Below are 23,697 nucleotides of genomic sequence, written 5' to 3'. Positions count from 1 at the left end.
CCTAGGAAAGTACAATCATGTCAGACACAGTCCCTGACCCACATGGGACTCACAGTCTAAGTAGAAGGGAGAACACATACTGAATCTCCGTTTTACAAATGGGGAAACTGATACACAGACAAGACTCACCCAAGGTCACACAGTAGGCAAGTCACAGAGCAAGGATAAGAACCCAAGTCCTCTGACTCCTACGTCCGTGCCCTTTCCAACGGGCCACATCGCTTCTATAATAGAGAAGAATAATGGCTCCTTCTAAATCTAAATCTCTACCATTACAGTTGGCTAGTTGTCTGACTTCTTAAAGGAGAGAAGTGAAAGGGGGCACTCCTCAGGTCCCGCTCCTGGTGCTCACCAATCTTTCCAAAGGGATGTCTGAATCTGACATCCTGCAACATCTCATCTATTCAAGCCACAGCTATCGGCATTGTGACAGGCAACATATAAATTATTCATGTCATTAAAATTCACGATCTACAGCCCTTTCTCCTAACTAAAGGTCATTCGACTGCACTACTCTGACACTCTTAAATGTTTGTTTCAAGATGGCGCAGAAAATGAGAGGTTAATTTCTCAATGGGAAATAGCATATATCTACACTGTCAACTAATTTGCTCCCTGCATCAGTTCAAAAATAATGTTGCCTTTGAGGTCGATGTGTTTTAGATCACTGTATTTATGCCCCAACATACTGGTGTGAAAACAAATCAATGAACCCATAATTCTTGTATTTAAATGCAGTGTATTTCCATTCCATATGCTGATTCAGATTTCACTGAGCAGTCAGGTCTCTGCATTAAGGAAAGCAGATTCCATACTATTTATTTGTTTTAATACCATGTACAGAATCCTTCTTTTCCAATACCACAGCACCTTGGATCTCCTGCACTGTCCACCTCCTTTCTCTTATGCTCGAGCCGTTGAACGCTGCCGGTGGAAATCTAAACATCAGGCTGAACTTGTCCACTTCAATTTTGTCCTTTCTTGCCTTAACCCTGTCCTCTCCTCTGTCCAGCAAAACTATTTCTCTTCCCTTGTTGACAACCATGCCCATCATCCTAGCCTGTTGTTCCAGACATTTAACTCCCTCCTCAGATCCCTTGTCCCCCCACTGCCCCTATCTGGCCATCTACTTAATTAAGAAAATACCACCAGATCTGAGTTCCCCCAAATCACCCCTCCCTCTCCTCAATCCCCCCTCCTCCCGGCCCCCTTTTCAGCTTTCCCATCCTTCCCAGCAGTGTCTCCAGAGGAGATCTCCTGTCTCCTCTCATATGCCACCCCCTTCACATGTGCATTGGACCCCATTCCTTTGCACCTTATAAAAACTCTCACCCCTTCCCTCCTTAATTACCATCTTCAACTGCTCAATCTCCATTGACTTCTTCCCCACTGCTTTCAAATATGCCCATGTCTCCTGCATCTTTAAAAAAAACCCTCCTTTGACCCCATAGCCCCCTCCAGTTATCGCCCCATCTCTCTCCTACCTTTCCTCTCCAAATTCCTTGAGCGAGTCGTCTACCCTCGCTGCCTCAAATTCCTCTCCCCCAACTCTCTCCTGGACCTCCTCCAAACTGACTTCCTCCCCCTTCACTCCACCGAAAGGTCACCAATGATCTCCGTCTTGCCAAATCCAATGGCTCCTGCTCCATCTTAATCCTCCTTGACTTCTCAGCTGCCTTTGCCACTTTGGACCATCCCCTTCTCCTGGATATGTTATCCAACCTTGGCTTCATGGACTCCATCCTCTTCTGGTTCTCCTCATCTCTCTGGCTATTCATTCTCAGTCTCCTTCACGGGTTCTTCCTCCCCCCTCCCATCCCCTAACTATAGGGGCTCCTCAAGGGTCAGTACTTGGTCCCCTTCTATTCTCCATTTACCCTTGCTCCTTTGGAGAACTCATTTGCTCCCACGCTTCAACCACCAGCACTATGTAGATGACACCCAAATCTACATCTCCTCCCCTGGTCTCTCTCTCTCCCTCGAGGCCAGCACCTCCTCCTGCCTCAGGATATCTCTACTTGGATGTTTTCCCACCACCTCAAACTCAACATGTCCAAGACAGAGCTCCTTAGCTTCCCTCCCAAATCCCGTCCTCTTCTGAACTTTTCCATCACTGTAGAAGGCACAACCGTCCCTCCTACCTCACAAGCCCAAAACCTTGGTGTCATCCTTGACTCCAATCTCTCATTCAACCCACATATCCAATCTGTCATCAAATCCTGCCGGTCTCACTTTCACAACATCACCAATATCTGCCCTTTCCTCTCCATCCAAACGACTACCATGTAAGTACAGTCACTCAACCTATCCCGACTGGATAGTGGAAAGAGCACGGGCTTTGGAGTCAGAGGTCATGAGTTCGAATCCCAGCTCTGCCACTTGTCAGCTGTGTGACTGTAGGCAAGTCACTTAACTTCTTGTGCCTCAGTTCCCTCATCTGTAAAATGGGGATGAAGACTGTGAGCCCCACGTGGGACAACCTGATTCCCCTGTGTCTACCACAGCGCTTAGAACAGTGCTCTGCACACAGTAAGCGCTTAACAAATACCAATATTATTACTGCATCAGCCTCCTTTCTGACCTCCCAACCCCCTGACTCTCTTCACTTCAGTCCATACTTCACTCCCCTGACCAGATTATCTTTCTGCAGAAACATTCAGGGCATGTCACACCTTTTCCCCCCTCCCTCCCCCGCAAAATATTCTCCAGTGGTTGCTTATCCACCTCCATATCAAACAAAAACTCCTCACTATTGGCTTTGAAGCTCTCTATCACCATGCCCTTTCCTATCTCACCTCCCTTTTCTCCTTCTACAACCCAATCTGCACATTCTGCTCCTCTGGTGCTAAACTTCTCACTGTGCCTCCAGACAATTTCGCCTGTCTCACTGTTGACCCCTGGACCACATCCTCCCTCTGGCCTGGAATGCCCTCCCTCGTCAAATCTGCCAATTACTCTTCCCCCCTTCAAAGTCCTACTGAAGGTGAACCTCCTCCAAGAGGCCTTCCCAGACTAATCCCCACTTTTCATCAGCTCCCCCTCCCTTCCACATCACCACAACTCGCTCCCTTTGTTCTCCCCCCAACACCGCACTTATGTATCTATCTATATATCTATAATTTTATTTGTCTATATTAATGCCTATTTACTTGTATTGATGTCTGTCTCCCCGATCACTAGACCGTGAGCCTGTTGTGGACAGGAATTGTCTCTCTTTATTGCTGCATTGTATTTTCCAGGAGCTTAGTACAGTGCTCTGTACACAGTAAGCACTCAATAAATACAATCGATTGAATGAAGGCATTGTGTGTCAGACACTTGCTAGTTTTCTGACAGTAGAGTAAAAACATGCATTGTGGCAGAGATGTGTGTACTCCTTTAAAATATATCACTGATTATATTTTATAAAGATAATGATGTCAAAGTCTATTTTTATCCTTCCTTAATATTTAGTAATTTTACAAGTAAAAGGGGAAAAAATCCACCTTTTCATTGCATACGCATGTACATTATTTTCATCACTGATAAGTTTATCGACTCAAATTTAGAATTTATCTGAACAGAAATTTCCAATCCAAAGCTTTCAAAAGTGCAGAATAGATGAATTTTGTTCTCACTGTAAAGTGTATCTAGAAGTATACAAAGTTGAAATCAGAAATGGGATCTTTTTGCTACCTTCTATTTGTTGTTGAGCAGTTGAAAAGTGCAAGTAATCTCTCTAACCAATGTATTGTGGAATAACTTGCAGTTAAAAACTATATCAAGTAGAACAAACCAGGTAGGTGACTGCTCCCTTTTCTTAATTGTATGTGCCCGGGAAAAATATATATGAAGATGGATTTTGAGCGTTCTAGTTGTATTTTCTATTCGTATCTTCCATTAGAATATAAGCTTCTTATCTTATAAATATTAATAATAATAATTGTGGTGTTTTGAAATGCTTATTATATGCTATCCATTATATTAAGCACTGGGGTAGACACAATATAATCAATTCTGATACCCTCCCTATCCCACATGGAGTTTACAGTCTAGTGGGGAGGGAGAACAGATATTTAATCCCCATTTTACATATAAGGAAATGAAAGAACAGCAAAGTTAAGCGACTTGTCCAAGCTCACACAGTAGGTGGAACCAGAATTATAATAATAATAATGGTACTTTTTAAGCGCTTACTATGTACCAGGCACTATTCTAAGCACCGGGGTAGTTACAAGGTAATCAGGTTGTTCCACATGGGAGTCAATCTTAACCCCCATTTTACAGATGAGGTAATTGAGGCACAGAGAAGTGAAGTGACTTGCCCAAGGTCATAGAGCAGCAGACAAGTGGAAGAGCCGGGATTAGAAACCACGTCTTCTGACCCAAGCCCGTGCCGTTTCTACTAAACCACGCAGTTCTCCTGACTCCCGGGCCCTGCCCCCTCCATTAGGCCACACTGCTAGCAACTGTATTTATTAAGCACTTCCTAGGTGTACAGCCCTGTACTAGACACAGGGAAAGAAGTATACCAAATAAATATGGATATGGTCCCTGGTTCCCAGAGGGCTCCGGATTCAGGAATGAGGAGAGCAGGGGGAAGGTGGGTCACAGACAAACAAGGAAAGCAGAACAAAAATATAATCAATCGATGGTATTTACTGAGTGCTTACTATTTGCAGAGCACTATACTAAGTCTGTGGGAGAGTACAATACAGCAGAATTAGCAGTCACGTTCCTGGTCCATAAGGAGCTTACGAGGATGACAATAAATCAGAAAGAAGCAACGGGACTTCAGGCTCCTGTCAGCTCAGACTAACAGTCACAGAAATCACAACTTTGGCCACAGAGGTGACCTTCTCAACTTTCTAAAAACTGCCAAGGCCTCCCCTGCCACTGGTCAAGTCTTCACGGGGCTGTATAATAATAATGTTGGTATTTGTTAAGCGCTTACTATGTGCAGAGCGCTGTTCTAAGCGCTGGGGTAGATACAGGGTAATCAGGTTGTCCCATGTGAGGCTCACAGTTAATCCCCATTTTACAGATGAGGGAACTGAGGCACAGAGAAGTGCAGTGACTTGCCCACAGTCAAACAGCTGACAAGTGGCAGAGCTGGGATTCAAACTCATGACCTCTGACTCCCAAGCCCAGGCTCTTTCCACTAAGCCACGCTGCTTCTCTAAGAGGTCAGTGGGTGACTCAGTGGCACTGGGGGCGGGGTGGAAGACGGTGGGGAGACAACTTCCCTCGGCTGGGCCCCAGAGGCCGGGCATAATAATAATAATTGTGGCATTTGTTAAGCACTTACTGTGTGCCAAGCACTGTTCTAAGCGCTGGGGTAGATATGAGGTAATCAGGTTGGACACAGTCCCTGTCCCACTCGTGATTCCCATTTTACAGATGAGGTAACTGAGGCCCAGAGGAGTTAAGTGACTTGACTAAGTCACACAGCAGCCACATGGCAGAGCCAGGATTAGAATCCACATCCTCAGACTCACAGGCCCAGGCTCTTTCCAATAGGCCATGCTAATTCTCATAGAAAAGTGAAAAGAGCCCAGACTTGGGAGTCAGAGGTGATGGGTTCGAATCACAGCTCCGCCACTTGCCAGCTATGTGACTTTGGGCAAGTCACTTAACTTCCCTGTGCCTCAGTTATCTCATCTGTAAAATGGGGATTAAAACTGTGTGCCCCATGTGGGACAACCTGATCACCTTGTATCCCCCCAGCGCTTAGAACAGTGCTTTGCACATAGTAAGCGCTTAAGAAATACCACCATTATTATTATTATTATAAATGGAACCGTGGACAGATCACACTGCTACTGGTGTGGGCAGAGAACTTGTAACTTCATCAGGCTGTATATTTCCCAAGTGCTTCGTACAGTGTATCGCACCAAGTGGGTGCTCAATAAATGCCACTTCCATGCTACAACATATACCCAGAGCAGGGAGAGTGTTATTCTTCATATTTCAAGAATACATAACTATTAATAAATTTCACCTCAGACTCAGGTGTCACTTGGACCTATTTTCAGTTTCTGAATCAACTGTGAGCTGTCTAAGCACAGCACTATGATCGCTATGCCTCCATTTCTACAGTGACAATATAAATCGTTTCGGGATTTTTGTACGGAGGTTAAATGTTATTTTAAAACTATTAGGGACTTATGATATTATTAAGAGGCTTGAGAGAACTATAGGTTTCAAAATGCTTTTAGAACCTCAGGGTAAACCATTATTTGTGTATAAATTATTAATTAGGATTAAAAATTCCAGTTTCACAGCCAGTATGGAGATGTCAAAATATCTGGATGAAGGTAAATTAAAAGCAGAATGTGTGATTACTTTCGATTAGCATCACACCAATTTAGCAACTTAATCACCTTTTCTGTTGTGACAAAATAATAACAGAGCAATGACTCCCATTCAGAGCTCACATTCATGGTAATTCTTTTTATGCTGGATCCTTGACACCACGAAGCAAAGTGTTCAAGCTACTATATAATTTTTCTATTATTGAAATTTAATATGTATTATTGTCTCTATAATTAAATAATGCAATTCATCAGCATTAGACACGTTAGAAGACCAATTCTTAAGAAAAAGGATGTGCTTGTGTTTACCCATTTCTAAATATAATCAGAAAGAATGGAGCACCTAAGAGTGAATCCTTCACCACAATAAAAAAAAATAAAAGGTAACCATAACCACTGTTTCTCAAGATTGATGGCACACTTCAGTGACTTTAGTCATATGATCTCTGCTTGGGGTTGTTGTTAAAGAATAAGGAAAGATATGAAATGACTTACTCAGAAGGGAAGGAGTTTGAAAAGAGATTAGCAAGGGGAGTTCCTTCTTCCCGGTGTTTGACGCAGTGCCTGGAACATAGTACGGCACTTGAATATCACAAAGAAAAAAACAAAAAAAACAAAAAACCATGCTCTGAAATGCCCTCTTTCTTCAAAAGAAGAAAAGGTCACCACAAGGGGATAAAAGGGTGAACTGCAGAAAAGTGGAAGGCAGTATGGTTTGGGGAAAGATTATGTACTGGGAAATAGGAGATCTGTCTCTAATGTTTCTGTGCTTCAGTTTCCTCCTCAGTTTGCTGCTTCTCCTACCTCCTACCAGATTGTAAACTCCTAGAGAGAGGGATCATGTCTACCAACTCCGTTGTACTCACCCATAAGCTCAGTACAGTGAAATCCACAAAGACAGTACTCAAATACCACGATGATAAAATTAGACAACTGTCTTGTTTTAATTTTATTAAGTGCTTATTATGTGCCAGGCACTGTACTAGTCTTAATCCCCCTTTTATAGATGAAGAAACTGAGGCACAGAGAAGAGAAGTGTGACCCAAGGTCACACGGCAGACAAGCGTTAGGACGGGATTAGAACCCAGGCCCTTTTGACTTTCAGACCCATGCTCTATCCACCAGGCCATGCAGTGTTTTTGGAAAAGGTAAAAACTGTCTACGAATATGAGACCATCATTATTTCCATGAACATTTAAAACAGAGACATTAAAATTTTCTGCGCCAACTTTGGGTACTTTTGTGACTTTGATGAATCCAACTCTACTGGCTAAAAATAATAATAATAGCATTTTTTAAGCGCTATGTGCCAGGCACTGTTCTAATAATAATGTTGGTATTTGTTAAGCGCTTACTATGTGCAGAGCACTGTTCTAAGCGCTGGGGTAAACACAGGGGAATCAGGTTGTCCCACGTGGGGCTCACAGTCTTAATCCCCATTTTACAGATGAGGGAACTGAGGCACAGAGAAGTTAAGTGACTTGCCCAGAGTCACACAGCTGACAAGTGGCAGAGCTGGGATTTGAACTCATGAGCCCTGACTCCAAAGCCCGTGCTCTTTCCACTGCGCCACGCTGCTCACTGGGGTGGATACAAATAAATCAGGACGGACACAGTCCACGTGGGACTCACAGTCTCAACCCCCATTTTCCAGATGAGGTAATTGAGGCACAGAGAAGTGAAGAGACTTGCCAAGGTCACACAGCAGATAAACGGTAGAGTCGGAATCAGATCCATGACCTTCTGACTCCCAGTCCCGTGCTCTACTCACTACACCATACTGCTTCTCTATCATTTTTCTATGATGCAGTAACTATCATAAAGAGAAAATTCCACTGACCGTGAGCTCCACGAAAATAAACATTCCAATTTATAAGAGATCTCTCGTTTTTCAGTGCATTCAAAAACAAATACCTAGCTCCAGTGTGAAACATCAGTGCCATCCAGTGGCTAGCTGCACATCTTACAATTTCCTTTCATATTCTATCAGAATCTGAGTTAATTTTTTAAGAACGTCGGTATGGTTTATTATCCTGTGTCAGTCATAATACTTGTCTTACACGAACTGCAGCCAGAGATTTGACTTTTATTCTTTTTTAGTCCTAGTAAATAGTATGTGAGCCTCATGTGGTACAACCTGATTAGCCTCTATGTACCCCAGCGCTTAGAACAGTGCTCTGCTCATAGTAAGCACTTAACAAATACCAACATTATTATTATTATTAGTCTTAGTGATCTAATAAAATGTCTGAATTCATTCATTCAATAGTATTTATTGGGCACTCACTCTGTGCAGAGCACTGTACTAAGCACTTGGAATGCACTTTAATTCTTATGAGAAAAAAATTACGATTGGTTGAAGAAACAATGTAAGGAATCCCGCTAAATAGATCTGTAAATTTCCTCAATGCCTCCTGAGGTAGGATTTTTTTTTTTAGGATCCAGATAATTTTCATTAATTGAATTCTACAAAGTACATTTGTAATTGAAAATATATGGCAGTAATCTAAATGGACATCTACGTCCTTGGTTAACAGGAATAAATGTTCAGTCATCAAGTAATGGTTTTATAATTTTATAATAATTCAAAATCTGTCACAAAATCTCTTTTAGTAGAGCTAATTATAGTGTGGAGACGTGAGGAAGCTGGAAAAAACATAAAAGGTGACCTTATGATGCATCGAGTCAAAAAATTTGGGAAATCACAATTCTTCAAAAATGACTAGTAAAAGATGTGTTTGCTTATTTAATTGCTTATTTTCCTTTAAAAGGCTCCCATAAGCAAATTATGAATATTAATATTTTAAAATGAAATTATAATTTCCCATGAAAATATAATCTAGCAGCATCTTTCAGATTGTTCCTATTGGTTAAATCCATTTTCCAAGCAGCCTAAAAATTCTCACTAGATATTCTTTATTCTTTAGATTTTGCATTTCCACTTGTTTTCCTATCAGGCATCTGGGCCTTCCTTGGGAAATAATGTTCATTATTCTTTGAAAATTAGATATATTTGCTCTACTTTGACAACCACCTGAGTCTTTTCAGCACCCTTGTGTGGGAGCTTTGTCAAAGTAATTAAAGAAGAAGAAAGATTTAATTAATCTGGGGAAGGGGATTAAAACGGGTGGGGCCAGGTGGTTTCCAATTAAATCCTACCCTATGGGATCACTGAGAATTTCAAGGCCCTTTTTGCTAGAGTCCCGAGTATTAACCATCAGCTGCTGAGCAAACAGCTGTTCCAGTAATTAAATTTTGCTTTCCTGACTTCAGAATTGGTATTCTTCTGGTCCTTCTCTCTGACAAAGAGAAGAGGGATCAAAATTGAACCACTCCTACCATCTTTTTCCAAAGCACACCCATGTCCCTTGAAATCTTACTTTCATGAAACCCATTATAACAGCAGCCTGGCAAATAAGTTCAAAATGCCAACTCCCATTTTTTTAGCAAGGCAACAGAAGGTCCACAGGAAATAAAAGAAGTGCTATGAACAGTTTTTCTACTCAACCAATAAATTGTTACCGAGAATAAGCAAATGGTTATTTACAAGGCTGTTTTCCTGCAAGATGCTGTGACTACAGGCTGTAAATATCAAAGAGCTGAGAAAATACGCTTCTGTTTAAAGTTACAAAGGACCGTGATCCGTGCAGCCTTAACTTACATGCTACACTTCATCACAACTGTATAGTAAATGCTCTACACACAGTAAGCATTCAGTAAATATCATTGATTAATTGCTCCCTCTCCTAGCCAGAGGGGGGGGGGGATTATCATTCATTTTTTAGGTTTCCTATTTAAAATTTTCATATCAGAGAGACGTCAAGAGATGAACATGAAATGCAGCACTAAGTATCATATCATTTTCTTTTATCGTCCATAAATCAACTATACTTTGTACCTGAGAATGTGAGCCGCTTAGGGGATGAGGGCTCCGTCTGATCCCATCATCTTGTTGCTGTCTTAGTGCTTGTTCAGTGCTTGGCACCTACCGATAAATCAGTAGTACTTATTGAGCACCCAATGTGGGCAAAGGACTGAAACAGGGAGCTTGCAAGAAGATAATAATGTTGGTATTTGTTAAGCGCTTACTATGTGCAGAGCGCTGTTCTAAGAGCTGGGGTAGATACAGGGTCATCAGGTTGTCCCACGTGAGGCTCACAGTTAATCTCCATTTTACAGATGAGGTAACTGAGGCACAGAGAAGTTAAGTGACTTGCCCACAGTCACACAGCTGACAAGTGGCAGAGCTGGGATTCAAACTCATGACCTCTGACTCCCAAGCCCGTGCTCTTTCCACTGAGCCATGCTGCTTCTCTAATCCCTGCCTTGAAGGAATTTATAATATAGCGAAGGAGTCAGACACACACAAGCACACACATAAAATTACAGTCAGGAGTAAAAAGAGAAAGGAATGATGAATACATAAATGAGTAGATGCTTAAATAGAAGTAATTTAGACTGTGGCTCTCTGAGGGTAGGGTTCATGTCTAATTACTTTATTCCGCTCTCTCAAACTCTCAGTTGAGTGTTCTGCTCAAAATGCTCAATAAATACCACTGCGCACTGGGAATGAAGTGAATGAATGGGAATCAGGAGATCAGGAGATGGGAATCAGGAGATCTGTGTTCTACTTCCAGTTCTGCCCATTGTTGACTAATATGAACAAGGTGTATTAAGAAAAGTCGAGGACCTGGGCTGGCTCATCCACCCGCGTTCTAATCTCAGCTCTGCCACTTGTTTGCCGTGTGCCTTGGGCAAGTCACTTAACTTCTCTGTGCTTCGGTTACCTCATCTGTAAAATGGGGATAAGACTGTGAGCCCCATGTGGGACGGGGACTGTATCTAACCCGATTAACTTGTGTCTACCCCAGAGCTCCCCTCTCAGGATGGCACCTGGAGAGTTTCCAGTACTCTACTAGCCTTGGCTACAGGAGAGAGAGTCAAGCAGAGGCCTACCCATTCCATTCCTAGCTTGGCCAGTGGCTAGCGAGTGAAAGGCAATCTGCTCCAAGTCAAAACTCACCTGTGCTGGGCAGCAGCGGCAGTGGAGAGAGTCGAGGGCGGAGACTCAAGTTTACTACGTGGAAGAAGGCAATGGTAAACCACTTCCGTATTTTTACCAAGAAAATTCTTTGGATTCACTACCAAAACGATTGCAGATGGAGCTGGGGCGTCCTGGGAGAGATGTGTCCATGGAGTCGCTATGAGTCGGAGACTTGACAGCATAAGACAAGATCCCAGGGCTTAGAACGGTCTCTGACATATAGTAAGAGCTTAACTATGACAATTATTAGTCAGAGGTCAAGGGTTCGACTCCCGGCTCTGCCACTTGTCAGCTGTGTGACTGTGGGCAAGTCACTTAACTTCTCTGGGCCTCAGTTCTCTCATCTGTAAAATGGGGATTAACTGTGAGCCTCACGTGGGACAATTTGATGACCTCGTATCTCCCCCAGCACTTAGAACAGTGCTCTGCACATAGTAAGTGCTTAACAAATACCAACATTATTATTATTAATTATTACCCCCACTTATGCAACCCTCAGTGACGTCATTATAGCTCCAGCAAAGAGTCATGGAGAGATGCAAGGGAGCTTTGGGTAGGTTCGGCAGCTGGGCCAAGAAGTCTTTTGTCTGGGACAGGAAGGAGGGAAGGAGGAGGAGGAGGGAACAGAGGGAACAGGCTTTCCTGGGCACCTCTCCTCCCCATCCCACCCTCTCCATTCTTTGGCCTTTGCTTTGGTCTTCCTCAAGTGAGCATGTGTGGCTGTGGAGTAGGTCTAGACTGTAAGCTCATTATGGGCAGGGAATGTCTCTTATCATTCTCTTGTACTGTATGATACTCTGCACATAGTAATCGCTCAATAAATGAGAAGGGCGTGGCTTAGTGGATAATAATAATAATAACGCTGGTATTTGTTAAGCGCTTACTATGTGCCGAGCACTGTTCTAAGTCCTGGGGTAGATACAGGGCAATTAGGTTGTCCCACATGAGGCTCACAGTTTTAATGCCCATTTTACAGAGGAGGTCACTAAGGCACAGAGAAGTTAAGCGACTTGCCCAAAGTCACACAGCTGACAAGCGGCGGAGGAGGAATTAGAACCCACGACCTCTGACTCCCAAGCCCGGGCTCTTTCCGCTCAGCCACGCTGCTTCTCTATACCACTTCTGTATTTTTATCAAGAAAACTCTTTGGATTCACTACCAAAACGATTGCAAAAGACTCTATACTTAGCACGCCAAATGAGATCGGGACAGTACAGCCTGATTATTTTGAACCTACCCTAGTGCTTGACACAGAGTAACAAGCTGCATGGTGGAGTGGATAGAGCACGAGCCTGGGAGTCAGAAGGTCATGGTTTCTAATCCCAGATACGCCACTTGTCTGCTGTGTGACCTTAGGCAAGTCACTTCACTTCTCTGGGTCTCAGTTACTTGGCCTTTATAATGGGGATTAAGACAGCCCCACGTGGGTTAGGGACTGTGTCCAACCCAATTTGTTTGTATCCACCCCAGCGCTCAGTACAGTGCCTGGCACCTTCCAGTTATCTCTCTATCTCCCTTCTACTCTTCCTTTCCAAACTCCTAGAACGAGTCGTCTACACTGGCTGCCTAGAATTCCTTAACTCCAATTCTCTCCCTGGACCCCCTCCAATCCGGCTTCCGTCCCCTCCACTCCACCGAAACTACCTTCTCAAAGGTCACCCACGACCTCCTTCTTGCCAAATGCAACGGCTCCTACTCTATCCTAATCCTCCTTGACCTCTCAGCTGCCTTTGACACTGTTGACCATCCCCTTCTCCTCCACACCTTATCTCACCTTGGCTTCACGGACTCTGTCCTCTCCTGGTTCTCCTCTTATCTCTCTAGCCGTTAATTCTCCGTCTCCTTCACGGGCTCCTCCTCCCCCTCCCATCCACTAACTGTTGGGGTTCCTCAAGGGTCAGTTTTTGGCCCTCTTCTGTTCTCCATCTAAACTCACTCCCTTGGTGAACTCATTCACTCCCACGACTCATTGTCGCCTGTCCCGCCATCAACACCTGGCCCACATCCTACATCTGGCCTGGATTGCCCTCCCTTCTCATGCCCACCAAACTGGCTCTCTTCCCCTCTTCACAGCCCTACTGAGAGCTCACCTGCTCCAGGAGGCCTTCCCAGACTGAGCCCCCCCTTTTCCTCTGCTCCTCCTCCCCTCGCCATCACCCGTACTCCCTCCCCCTGCTCTACCCCCTTGCCCCCGACAGCACTAGTGTATATCTGTACATATTTATTACTCTATTTTATTAATGACGTGTTTATTTCTATAATTCTCTTTATCTATTTTGATGGTACTGACGCCTGACTACTTATTTTGCTTTGTTGTCTGTCTCCCCCTTCTAGGCTGTGAGCCCGTTGTTGGGTAAGGATTGTCTCTATCTGTTGCCGAACTGTATTTTCCAAGCAATGAGTACAGTGCTCTGCACACAGTAAGCACTCAATAAATATGATTGAATGAACACAGTAAGCACTTAAACACCATAATTATTATTATTCTTAACAAATGTCACAGTAAGAAATAATATTGAGAGAGAGGATATTGCATCTCTATGCCAGAGGAAACTAAGCCTCCAAACTAATAGAAATTAATTTGTGAATGAAAGAGGGAAGTAAACTTATGTAAACCACAGTGCAAAGACCTGAACGGTTACCATCCAGTGATTTGAATCGGTTCATTCGCATAGGGGTCAGAATGCGGAAACAGTAACACCTGGGCTTCCTTTAGCTCTGTGTTCTGTCATGTTCCAGCTCCCGACATGGTAAACGAACAAACGTACCTCCTCATTCAAACAGGGACTAATGACGGCTGAAACAAATTACAAATCAAAAGCCTATAGGCAAAGCTTTTCCTATCCCCTCACGCTGCTTTCTTTGCACAATACATGCCCTGGCCGGACCTTGGCTAGGATCGACACCTGAGTATATGGCCACCCCAAGAACGTTCATCCTCTGGGAAGGATTCCAGTTTCTATGCAAAGCTCTCGGCTAGAGGAGGAGTCATGGTTTTGGCTGCTGGGATATTAATTTAAAGGTGCTGAAATCCTCAAGCGCTTGGTGCAGTAACCGTGGAAAAAGGTGTCGAGGCAAATCTGTTCTCCCAGTGACCATTACAGGCTACTTTTGGGGGAGGATAACTTAATGAGAGGTTGATATTCTTTATCTGTAATTTATTTTACTGTCCGCTCCTCCAACCTCCACAACATTAGATTGTTAAGCACCTTGAGGAGAGGACTCATGTCTATCAATTCAACTATACTCTCCCAAGTGCTTAGAACAGAGCTCCGCTCACGGCAAGCCCTCAAATACCACTGATGGAGTGACTAGTCCCGCGTACCAAATGCTGCTCTCTCTCCACAAAGGTGAGGCCAGAAGTTGGAAAATCCATTTGTTCTACGGAACCCCAGAGACAGGCTTAAAAACGTCCTCAGGCGAGAAGGGGGAAAAAAAATCACAAAAGAGGTTTTTAACACTGTGCGTGTTTGTCACGGTTCCCCACAGGTGGAGTGATGACAGCGTCCCAAGGCCGAGTAGCCATGCTGGGAGGCACCTGGAAGGGTGACCGATGGTCAGCCAACGCCTCCGCCAGAAGGAGACTGTGTCCGCTGACGGAGTATTACAAGCAAATATACCTTCCCCTGACCTACAGCTTCATCTTCGTCCTGGGGCTGCTCCTCAACGGCACCATCCTGTGGCTCTCCTTCCGCCGCACCAAGCACTGGACCAGCACGACCATCTACCTGGTCAACCTGACGGTGGCTGACCTGCTGTACGTGTGCAGCCTACCTTTCCTCATCGTCACCTACTCCCTGGGGGACTGGTGGCCCTTCGGGGAAGCGCTCTGCAAGCTCGTCCGTTTCTTGTTCTACACCAACCTCTACAGCAGCATCCTGCTGCTGACCTGCATCAGCGTGCACCGTTTCCTGGGGGTGTGCTACCCCATCCGCTCCATGGCCTACCGGACCCGGCGGCTGGCCCTCGGGGGCACCGGCGTCAGCTGGGCGCTGGTGGTCCTGCAACTCTTGCCCACCTTGGTCTTCTCCCGCACCGGCTTCATCGACGGCCAGATCGTCTGCTACGACCTGACCAGCCCCGACAACTTCGACCAGTTCTTCGCCTACGGCATGATGCTGACCGTGTCCGGCTTCATCCTCCCCTTCCTGATCATATTGGTGTGCTACTCTCTGATGATCAAGAGCCTCGTCAAGCCAGAGGAGACCCACACGGGCGGGGTGGTCCGGGCCAAGTCCATCCGAACGATCCTGTTGGTCTGTGGACTCTTTGCCATTTGCTTCGTCCCCTTCCACGTCACTCGCTCCGTCTATCTCTTGGTTCGGGTCTATCACGTACATCACTGCCAGGTCCTGAAGAGCGTGAGCATGGCTTATAAGATATGGAGGCCGCTGGTGAGTTTGAACAGCTGCTTTAATCCTCTCCTGTATTTTCTCTCTGGGGACAGCAACAGAATCAGGTTTATCTGGGAGCTGAGGCATAATAGAGTGGCGTGCCACCCGGCCAGAAAGCCCGAGCAGATACATTTTGACAGAGAGATCGGTCTGGGTCACGCCGAGAGGACGGCCGAGGAGAGAGAACCCTGATGACTTTGTGTTTTAAAGTGTATTAACCGGGATATTCTGGGGAGCCAAGAATGGAAATGAGAGGAGTGATGGGCTTCTAATAAAGATTAAGAATCAAACACCTGTCCCATTTACTTGTTTCTCTTACGAGTCTCGGGAAAGAGCACAATTCATTCAATTCTATAATTCCGGTTATCTATTTTGATGCTATTGATGCCTGTCTACTTGTTTTGTTTTGTTGTCTGTCTCCCCCTTCTAGACTGTGAGCCCGTTGTTGGGTAGGGTTGGTCTCTGTTGCCGAATTGTACTTTCCAAGCACTTAGTACAGTGCTCAGCACACAGTGAGCACTCAATAAATACAATTGAAGGAATTAATTCAGCTGCACCACACCGCTTTCTGCTTAAATTACTTTTCAGAATGGACGAAAAGCTAACACGAAAGGCTATGCTAGTAAGCAAAGTGTAGATAGACGAAGCTACAAAGACTTTCTTCCCCACCCCACCCCTCCGACACCAATCCAACTGCCAATCCACATGCAAGCTAAAGTTTATTAAAGAAAGACTTGACTACTTAATTAAGCTACCCGTAGCCTGCTAGGCTCAATTCTATTCTATGTAGCAAATGTTTAAATATGGCGGTCTCTCTGAAAAACCTTTTTCAAATAGAAACCAGTTGACTTCTACAGAGAGAAGTTGTATAATTCACTCTATTTCTATTTTTCTACTCGAAGTTATCTTTCATGTCATCAGGATGGTCTGACAATAACACTGATCTAAGATCTAGCATTCTACTCAGTGTTCTCACCCCTCGCTGTTGTGTGCAAGACTAGACAGCAGCAGAAGGGGAATCATGTGGCAGAGAGAGGTGGGCAGGCCCAGAAAAGCCATGGGGTCCCCGGGAAGCTGGGAGAAGGCTCCATAGGCTTGGGCTCATCAGGGCTCAGAGAAGACTCATCTTCAGTGTGCAGGGAAGAGGTGTGGGAAGGCAATGAGCAGGAAGGCAAAGAGCACGATGGGGCCATAAGGAGAGAGTCTAGGGTAGAGAGTCATAGGAGGGCAAGTCAGGGTCCTAGAAAGAGGGTAGGAAATGGCCCAGAACCCAAAAAGACACTCTGGGGGGGAAATGTGGGAGAGGGCTGAAGCAAGACTAGACAATTCGGGAAATTAAAAACACGGTGCCTACACATCATCCAACCCAGGCTTCAGCAACACTTTCCTCTCCTGGTTCTCCTCCTATCTCTCTGGCCACTCACTTTCAACACTTAAATTTCTCTGACTTCACCATGAGCCCTCAATCCCCACCCTCCAGTCAGTCCATCCCAATCCTCCCTTCCCAGAACGCCTCTCAATTAATCCCTCCCCGATCCTTTTGTGACTCTCACCCTCCTCCCCATCCTATCCCTTATCCTGTCCCAGCACCTCCCCTCCCCACACCCACACCAGCCCCCATCAGCTCCCTCTCATCCAACCCCTCCCCACCCCCACGTTGTCCACTCTCTTCCCATCCTCCTCCATAGCTTCAGCCATATGCACCCCGTGGAACCCCTGCTCCATCATGGGAAAGCTTCCCTTCTTCCTTAACCTGCTGGTGACCCCAGTCACTGCACCTCCTCACTGTCACTGAGACCTGGCTTTCCCCAGATGAAATTGTCTCCCCTGCCACTCTTTCTAGAGGGGGCCTCATCTTCACCCACTCCCCCAGACTCTCTGGAGAAAGGGGAGGAGTCAACTTATTTCTTGACCCCCCAATGCCACTTTTCCAGCATGCCACCTCCGCCATCCCTTTCTTTCTCTTCCTTTGAAGCACACATCATCTGTTTCTACTGCCCACCCTGGATATGACTGACAGTCATCTACAGCCCCCCAGACTCCACCTCCAACCTTTTTAAGCATTTTGATCCCTTTATCACATTCTTTCTCTCTTTCTCCATCCCTACATTGATCACTGAAGATTTCAATATCCATATTGATGTTCCTGACAGCCCTTTCACCGCCTACATTTATCACTCCTGAACTCCACTGACTTCCTACTCCACTCAATTTTGCCCTCTCACCAACTTGGACACCTGATCTCATCACCTCTAGTCACTGTACAATCTCTACCCTCATCAACTTTGAAATGCCTCTAACTGATCACAACCTCCTCACCCTCTTTCTCTCCACACACCTCCTCCCCACATTCATTCAATTGTATTTATTGAGCGCTTACTATGTGCAGAGCACTGTACTAAGCGCTTGGAATGTACAATTCGGCAACAGATAGACACCATCCCTGCCCAATGACGGGCTCACAGTCTAATCGGGGGAGACAGACGGCAGAGCAAAACAGAACGAAACAAAAACAACATTATCACGATTCTCCACATGGGAAGCAGTGTGGCTCAGTGGAAAGAGCACGGGCTTGGGAGTCAGAGGTAAGAAGCAGCGTGGCTCAGTGGAAAGAGCACGGGCTTTGGAGTCAGAGGTCATGGGTTCGAATCCCAGCTCGGCCACTTGTCAGCTGTGTGACTTTGGGCAAGTCACTTCACTTCTCGGTGCCTCAGTTCCCTCATCTGTAAAATGGGGATTAAGACTGTGAGCCCCACGTGGGACAACCTGATTCCCCTGTGTCTACCCCAGCGCTTAGAACAGTGCTCTGCACATAGTAATTGCTTAACAAATACCAACATTATTATCCCAGCTCTGTCACTTGTCAGCTATGTGACTATGGGCAAGTCACTTAACTTCTCTGTGCCTCAGTTACCTCATCTGTAAAATGGGGATTAAGACTGTGAGCCTCGCATGGCACAATCTGATTACCATGTGTCTACCCCAGCACTTAGAACAGTGCTCTGCACGTAGAAAGCGCTTAACAAATTCCAACATTACTATTATATCTGTCTTGTCCCTCCCCCTTAGAGATCTCTGATTTTTTGTCCCCAACCAATTTCCTCAAAGTCACCATGCCCCATTTAGTTTCCATACCCAAATTACCTTCCCTTAATAACCAAACTGTAGCCCTCAATACGCGCTCCCCTATCCCTTCATCAATCTCACAAAGTCCTGGATCACCTCCACGGTCCACTTCCTTAATAATGATAGTATTTGCTAAGTGCTATGTGCCAAGCACTGTTCTAAGCGCTGGGGCACATACAACATAATCAGGTTGTCCCACGTGGGACTCACAGTCTAATCCCCATTTTACAGATGAGGTAACTGAGGCACAGAGAAGTTAAGTGACTTGCCCAAAGTCATACAGCTGATAACTGGCAGAGCCAGGATTAGAACACGTGACCTCTGACACCCAAATCTGTGCTCTTTCCACTAAGCCACTCTGCTTCTCTTCCTTACCATCTGTGCAGGCGCTGCAGAGTGCTGCTGGCGGAAATCTAGATATCGGGGCAACCTAGGCGAACTCAAGTTCATCCTTGGGTGTTTTACCTCTGCCCAGAAAAATTAATTTTCCATCGTCATTGACAGTCACGCCCAATTGTCCTCACCAGTTGTTCCAGCTGTTAACCCATTCATTTAATCGTATTTATTGAACGCTTAATGTGTTCAAAGCACTACACTAAGCACTTGGGAGAGTACAATACAACAATGGACACAATACCTGCCTACAACCAGTTCACGGTCTGGAGTCCCTTCTCAAACCCACTCTCCCCTCACCTCCCCTATCTCTTTCCCCTAATGATCTGGCCACATACTTTATTGAGAAAAAGGAAACTATCGGGTGTGATCTCCCTAAAGTCCCCCCTGCTCCTCTCCAGTCCCTCCCTTCTCCTGCCCCTTCTTTGACACTCCTACCTCACCCCCCTTCTCTCCTTCTACAGCCCAGCCCGCACGCTCCGCTCCTCTGGCGCTAACCTCTTTACTGTGCCTCATTCTCACCTGTCCCGCCGTCGACCCCTGACCCACACTCTACCTCTGGCCCGGAATGCCTTCCCTCCCCATATCCGTTAGACTGTGAGCCCGATTAGACTGTGAGCCCGTCAGTGGGCAGGGATTGTCTCTATCTGTTGCCGAATTGTACATCCCAAGTGCTTAGTACAGTGCCCTGCACATAGTAAGTGCTCAGTAAATACTACTGAATCCACTCCCATCTCTCCCAGCAGAGATCTCCTGTCTTCTCTCAAAATCCACCTCTTCCAACTGTGCCTCTGACCCATCCATTTGCCCCTTCCTTTCTTCCCTCCCTGACCACCATCTTCAACTCTTTACTTTCCAATGGTTTTTCCCCACTGCTTTCAAACATAATCGAGTCTCCCCTTCCTAAAAGAAGAAGCATTATAGCTTAGTGGCAAGAGCACGAACTCGGGAGTCAGAGGTCGTGGGTTCTAATCCCGGATCCGCCACTTGTCAGCTGTGTGACTCTGGGCAAGCCACTTAATCTCTCTGTGCCTCAGTTAAGTCATCTGTAAAATGGGGATTCAGACTGTGAGCCCCATGTGGGACAACCCGATTAACTTGTATACACCCCAGCACTTAGAAGAGTGCTTGGCACATAGTAAGAACTTAACAAATATCATTATTATTTTTTAAAAAAATCCCTTGACCTCACAACTCTCACCAGTTATTGCCCCCTCTCCCATCATTCCACCCGAAGTTCCTTGAGCAAGTTGTCCTAAACTTGCTATCTCAAGTTCCTCTCCTCCAATTCTCTTCTTGACCCCCTCCAATCTGGCTTCTGTTCCCTTTGCTCCACAGAAACCACCCTCTCAAAGGTCACCGATGATCTCCTTCTTGCCAAATCCAATGGCCTCTACTCCATTCTAATCCTTCTCAACCTTTCAGCTGCCTTCAACACTGTTGCCCACCCTTCTCCAGGAAACATTATCTTCCCTCAGATTCACTGACACTAAACTCTCCTGGCTCTCCTATCTCTCTGGCCATTCATTTTCAGCCTCTTTTGCAGGTTACTCCTCTGCCTCACATTCCCTAACCGTGGGAACTCCTGAAGGTTTAATTCTGGATCTCCTTCTATGTTCCATATACACCTACTCCCTTGGAGAACTTATTTTCTCTCTCTCCGTCTCTTCACATTCCCTCCTGCCTTCAAGACATCTCTACTTGGATATCCTGTCGATACCTCATATTTAACTGGTCCAAAACACAAGTCCTTATTTTCCCACCCAAACCCTATCCTCCCCAATTTTTCCATCACTGTAGACAACACCACCATTCTTCCTGCTTCGCAAGTCCGTAACCTTGGCGGTGTCCTTGACTCATCTCTCTCATTCAACCCACACATTCAATCTATCACTAAAACCTGACAGATCAACCTTCACAACATTACTAAAATCCACCCTTTCCTATCAATCCAAACTGAAATGACATTAATCCAAGCATTTATCCTATCCTGCCTTGTTTACTCTATCAGCCTCTTTGCTGACCTCCCTGCCTCTCCCCCGTCCAGTCAGTGCTTCACTCTAGTGCCCAAATAATTTTTCTACAAAGATGTTTAGTAATAATAATGTTGGTATTTGTTAAGTGTTTACTATGTGCAGATCACTGTTCTAAGCGCTGGGGTAGATATAGGGTAATCAGGATGTCCCACGTGAGGGTCACAGTTAATCCCCATTTTACAGATGAGGTAACTGAGGCACAGAGAAGTGAAGTGACTCGCCCACAGTCACACAGCTGACAAGTGGCAGAGCCGGGAGTCAAACCCATGACCTCTGACTCCAAAGCCCAGGCTCTTTCCACTGAGACACGCTGCTAGCTTTTCCCCCAGTCGTCAAGAGCCTCCAGTGGTTGTCCATCCATCTCCATAACAGAAACTCCTGATCGTAGGCTTTAAAGCATTCTATCACCTTTCCCTCTCCTACCTCACTGCTCTCCTACTACAATCTAGCCGGTACATAGCACTCCTCTATTACCAAACTACTCCCTATATCCCAGCTCTGCCACTTGTCATCTGTGTGACTGCGGGCAAGTCACTTAACTTCTCTGTGCCTCAGTTACCTCATCTGTAAAATGGGGATGAAGACTGTGAGCCTCACGTGGGACAACCTGATTACCCTGTATCTACCCCAGCGCTTAGAACAGTACTCTGCACATAGTAAGCGCTTAACAAATACCAACTTTTTTTTTATCACACGCGCCAACCTCCTGCCTCTTGCCTGGAATGTCTTCCCTCTTCATAACCAACAGACCATTACTCTCAAAGATTTACTGAAAGCACATCTCTTCCAAGAGGTCTTCCCTGACTAGGCCCTCATTTCCTCTTCTTCCACTCTTTTCTGTGTCATCCTGATTTTCTCCCTTTATTCACCCCTCCCTTAGCCCCACAGCACCAATGTCCCTATCTGGAACTTATTTATTTGTATAAATGACTGTCTCCCCTGCTAGACCATAAGCTCATCGTGGGCAGGGAATGTGTCTACCAACTCTATGATATTGTACTCTTCCTAGTTCTTAGTACAGTGCTCTGCACACGGAGAAGCAGCGTGGTGTAGTGGATATAGCATGGGCCTGGGAGTCAGAATATCATGGGTTCATTCATTCAATAATATTTGAACGCTTACTATATGAAGAGCACTGTACTAAGCGCTTGGAATGTACAAATCGGTAACAGATAGAGACAGTCCCCGCCCTTTGACGGGCTTACAGTCTAATCAGGGGAGATGGACAGACAAAAACAATAGCAATAAATAGAATCAAGAATAAATCGAATCAAGGGTTCTAATCTCGGCTTCACCACTTGTCTGCTGTGTGACCTTGGCAAGTCACTTCACTTCTCTTTGCCTCAATTGCCTCATTTGTAAACTGGGGATCGAGACTGTGAGCCCCATGTGGGACAGGGACTGCGTCCATCCCGATTTGCTAGTATCCAATCCCAGCACTTAGTCCAGTGCTTATGAATAGTAAGCGCTTTACTAATAATAATGATTATGAAATTTGTTAACACTCAACTAGTCTGGTACCCAAAATGGTGCCCAGCCACCTCTGACAGCCAGAAGACTTCTAAGTGCCACTTCAGTGGACATACCCTGGGAGTTTAAGGAAGCGAAGAAGCAATCAACAACTGTAACTCCCAGCCCAGTTTACTTGGTCTCTCTCTCTCTCTCTCTCTCTCTCTCTCTCACACACACACGCACACACACACACACACGCACACACACATACACAAACTCCCATAAATGCATGTGGAGAACTAGACAACAGCTGCTATCTGCATGAACACACACAGGGCTGGGGGTGGCTGAGGGGAGATCACCCAGGAAAACAAACATGTGTAAAAGTACATGGACCCCTGAACTCACACAGATAGACACAATTACAAACACAAACCCATTCTGTCACAGAGAAATAGACACAGGGATACATATGGAGGCACAATCAAGGGAACAAATACACAAGAACACAATATGCCCCCACAAATGCCTACATATAATAATAATAATTATGGCATTTGTTAAGTGCTTACTATGTGCCAGACACTGCACTAAGCACTGGGGTGGATCCAAGCAAATTGGGTCGGACATGTGCACACAGACATAGGAAAATACATATAGATCCATTAAAAAAGATAGAAAAATGGAGGAAAGCTATGGCCTCACATATAGGAAAAACAAACTACCCCAGGTGGATTGACACATATACATATGCCATAGATGCATACAAATAATCATAGGTTGAGATACATTCACACACTAATACAGATACACAGACATGGATACAAACACAGGGAAGTCAAAATGACAGGATTACGTACATCAAAATGACCACTTAGCAGGGGTAAGGAATCTGATGGGGATGGGGAGTAGTGAAAGTTGGAAGATTAGGGAATAATTAGGAGGAGAAAGTCATTAGT

At 45.3% G+C, this 23,697-nt stretch overlaps 1 non-coding gene and 1 pseudogene across 1 annotated transcript; both read left to right on the top strand.

Moving 5' to 3' along the window:
• Positions 1 to 6,268: 6,268 nt before the first annotated feature.
• LOC100082120 lies at positions 6,269 to 15,923 on the top strand (annotated as a pseudogene).
• LOC114817673 lies at positions 11,169 to 11,306 on the top strand. Its single transcript, XR_003765528.1, has one exon. It is a non-coding gene; the product is annotated as a small nucleolar RNA SNORA7 (small nucleolar RNA).
• Positions 15,924 to 23,697: the final 7,774 nt, after the last annotated feature.

Source organism: Ornithorhynchus anatinus, chromosome 1 (genome assembly GCF_004115215.2).
Source record: "Ornithorhynchus anatinus isolate Pmale09 chromosome 1, mOrnAna1.pri.v4, whole genome shotgun sequence".
NCBI lineage: Eukaryota > Metazoa > Chordata > Mammalia > Monotremata > Ornithorhynchidae > Ornithorhynchus > Ornithorhynchus anatinus.
The sequence above is the reverse complement of the archived record's forward strand: the minus strand, read 5'-3'. Positions and strand labels throughout refer to the sequence as shown.